The sequence below is a fragment of the Pongo abelii genome, chromosome 15 (genome assembly GCF_028885655.2).
Source record: "Pongo abelii isolate AG06213 chromosome 15, NHGRI_mPonAbe1-v2.0_pri, whole genome shotgun sequence".
Lineage (NCBI taxonomy): Eukaryota > Metazoa > Chordata > Mammalia > Primates > Hominidae > Pongo > Pongo abelii.
This window is the reverse complement of record NC_072000.2, coordinates 53,541,517-53,545,602: the sequence shown is the minus strand read 5'-3', so window position 1 is coordinate 53,545,602 and position 4,086 is coordinate 53,541,517.

The following is a 4,086-nucleotide window of genomic DNA, read 5'->3' as shown; positions in this document are numbered from 1 at the left end:
CCCAGTCACCGGCAGGGCTGACTATAGCTGACTTCCGCACTGTGGGGACGGCCTGGTGAATATTCTGGAGAGAAGAGAGCTCCTGTTCCCTGTGGACTTCTCTCTCTAAAGAAGTAAAAGGGAATTGCTGAGCAGAGCATGTTCAGTTATTCTTCCGAAATTCGCCAATCACACAAGTCCCTCTACCTCCCCTGGGTTGAGCGTCTCAAGGGGCAGAGAGAGCTCAGCAGCATATCACTGCCAGCGTTCTCTCCATACAAAAGGAAAATTCAGAAGAGGGAACAAGTGTTCTCTTTGCACAGGGAATAAACCATAACCAAACATACAAAGGTAAAATCCCACTGTGACAAGTCCCATAAGTGGGGGTTCATGGTAATTAATCATTTATTGATGGGCATTTGTCACCTTATTTTACTATTACAGAAATGTAGCAGTGAACATTCTGGGACGTTGATCTAATAACATATTGTCACTTAGCTAGTGATAGGTGAATTCCCAGGAGCGTAGTTGCTGGAGCAAAGGAAATATGCATTTCAAATTTTGATAGCTATTACCAAATCGCTCTCCAAGAATGTCATACCACTCTTTATCACCATTAACAGTATAAAAAAAGTAGTTACAAGCAAAAACAATGGCTGTCCAATGTCTGCTTTATATTATTTTCATTTTTTTTTTTTGAGACAGTGTCTTGCTCTGTCACCCAGGCTGGTGTGCAGTGGCACGATCTCGGCTCACTGCAACCTCCGCCTCCCGGGTTCAAGCAATTCTCCTGCCTCAGCCTCCTGAGTAGCTGGGACTACAAGGCGCACGCCGCTACACCCAGCTAATTTTTTTTTTGTATTTATTAGAGACTGGGTTTCACCGTGTTGCCTAGGCTGTTCTCGAACTCCTGAACTCAGGCAATCCGCCCGCCTCGACCTCCCAAAGTGCCAGGATTACAGGCGTGAGCCACCGCGCCCGGCCATATTATTTTCATTTTATAGGCAGAATCATTTTTAAAAATTTTTTTTACAGGCAGTGTCAACCAGATGCAGCATCAATTTTTTGACTGTAGATGATTTAGAGTTAGGGTCGACTTGTGTTTGGTGAGACGTGCTCCTCTATCTTCTTCCTGGGATTGAGTGGCTCTTTGGGTTGATGAGTAGGAAAGAAGTTGTGCTATGAGCTGCTTCCCTGCATGAGCTCCGAGACTTCCTGTTTAAAAGCACTGTGAGAACTGCTGACCCCATTTCTTTCCCAATGTAATTATTCTTTTGGAAAGTTGGAAAGTTGGTGCTAACGTTAAGATACGTGAAACACAAGGATCCAGTGTGGTTGAAGCTTTAGAACCAAGATAACCATTCCTTTTTTTATCAAGCAGCCTGGCAGGGGAACAGTTTGCCCCTTGCCTCTTGCCCTGTCATTTAAAAAAAAAATCAGATATATAGTTTTTATTTATCTATTTATTTTTCCATAGGTTACTGGGGTATAGATGGTGTTTGGTTACATGGGTAAGTTCTTTAGTGCTGATTTGTGAGATTTTGGTGCACCCATCACCCGAGCAGTACACACTGCACCCTATTTGTGGACTTTTACCCCTCGTCCCCTCCCACCCTTCCCCCAAGTCCCTAAATTCCATTGTATCATTCTTATGCCTTTGCGTCCTCCTCACTTACCTCCCACGTACCAGTGAGAACATACCATGTTTAGTTTTCCATTCCTGAGTTACTTCACTTAGAATTATAGTCTCCAACCTCATCCAGGTCGCTGTGAATGTCGTTAATTCACTCCAAAGTCCATTTTAAATGATTCAAATGGAAAGTTCAATTTATACCAAGTAATATAAAATGGTAACAGGTAAGTTTGTAGAGTGTTTTCTGGGTACTTGACTCACATGATCTTATCTAATACTTATTCCTATGAGGTATTATGATTTCCATTTCATAAATGATGATATTGAAGCTAAATAAGGTTAAACTGCCCAAGGTTGCAGAGTTTTTTTTTTTTTTTTTTTTTTTTAAGATAGGGCCTCACTCTGTTGCCCATTGGCGTGATCCTGGCTCACTGCAACCTCCGCCTCCTGGGTTCAAGCGATTCTTCTGCCTCAGCCTCCTGAATAGCTGGGACCACAGGCATGCACCACTATGCCCAGCTAATTTTTGTATTTTTAGTAGAGATGGGGTTTAACAATGTTGGCCAGGCTGGTCTCGAACTCCTGAGCTCAGGTGATCTGCCTACCTCAGCCTCCCAAAGTGCTGGGATTACAGGCGTGAGCTACCGTGGCCGGCCCAAGATCACACAGTTTTAAATGGCAGAGACAATTTAAACCTAGGCTGGTTCCTGCTGTTGTTCTCAACCTTGGACTCCACAGCACTGCATGGTAACTCTGCAAAGAAGAAAAGATCATAATAAAATGTGGTGCTGAAAGAAGATGAATTCTCTTAAGAAAAGGTACTGCTTTCATGCAAATGTTCCTGATAATAAAGACTATGAAGGAATCATTGACATTGTGTAGCATATATAAGAAGAACTGCTAAATAAAATGTTTTCCAAAGATTTGCCTGAAACATCAGCTGGGTTTTGATGCTTGCTGGTTGTTTAAAATGTTGATTCATGTTGAACAATGTTTATTTATTGAAAGTACCATCTATTTAAATCAAATTATCTCCATAACTGAATATTTATATGGCTGCTTTATTGAATATTCCTAAACATTTTGCCCAAACCACAAACGATTTATTCACAGTTATAAATGTTTACTTCTTTAGAGTAAAAAATTGGTTAAAAGGAACTTAAAAGCAAATTGACATTTCTATAGTTTGTGAACATCTGCAATGCGTTCTGCACATTAGCTGCTAGATATTTCTGCCTTAGCAAATGGTTAGATATTCTAATTATTTATGTTCAATAAAATATTTGAAATTTACACAGCATCTCTTTTATTGTGTCATATAACAGCAGCAGCTCTTGGCTCAGGGACAGGCCACTAGATGGATTTAGAGATTTTTCAAACACCTCAGCTTTGTGCCAGCATTTAATTAGCTGAAACCCCATTTATTTCACTGTACACTCCAGCACCATGAACATTAGGCCTTAAATAACCCTGGGCTGAACAGATGCCAGTTTGAACTGTGCAAAAAGCAATAAACAACGTGATGTAGTGTCTCACAGTTGTATTCACTGTACTGACGGTTCCAAGAAACCAGATTTGGAAACCTTACTGATATCTATAAAGGATCATTGACGCTCTGATTGATGGACAACGATGTACTTATCTTGCTTAAGGGAAGATGAGCGGTCTGGAAGTCCAGAGGACTAGGGGGAAGCCCTGATGTCCTCACCTGTAAAATGGGGCTTCAGGAGAGGACGACCAATGGTCCTCTGGATGGAACTTTGGTGACCTCTTTTGCTTTCTCATCTATGACTCCAGTGATTTGACAGGATTCTAATTATTGAGTCCCAAGCCTGAGAGGGACTTTGGTGCTTCCTTTCTTTGTAAGTGTGTCAACTACGTTGTTGCGGTTTCAATGATCCGTATTTTATTGCTCTTGAATCAGATGGGGGCCCTGTTTTCCAGGATTACACTGAACATCTTTGCTCCCCAAACACATGCACCTTTTGGTATCAGCCTTAAAAGTGCCCTGTCTTGGTTTCTGCAATAGCAGTAGTGAACATGTTGGGCAGACTGAGAATGAGCCAGGTTGGAGCAAAATGAGACATACCTGCCAGGAAGGTGGCTCGGAAGCCTGACTCTAGATGTTTTAACTAGCCCTCCTCTCCCTCCCACTCCACCCTATGGGCCTCACATTCTTTCTCTCTATCTATAGTTTCTATTACAGAATTTTCATGGAGGAGCATAGGTCTTTTCATTATTTTTCCATTATAATATCTGTGATTATTGATTCTCAGTTACTCCTTGAAGAGTGGTGATAATATATTACTCATCTTTGGAATCCTAGTGTGTAGAAGAGTGGCCCCTCCCTAAGAAAGAAAAGGTTTGTTGAATGAATGAATGAGTTCTGGAAGGTTTTTAGGGAGCAATAATGATATCTTACATCTGCTTATACAATAGCCCACCCTTATTTTCAGGGGATACATTTCAAGAAC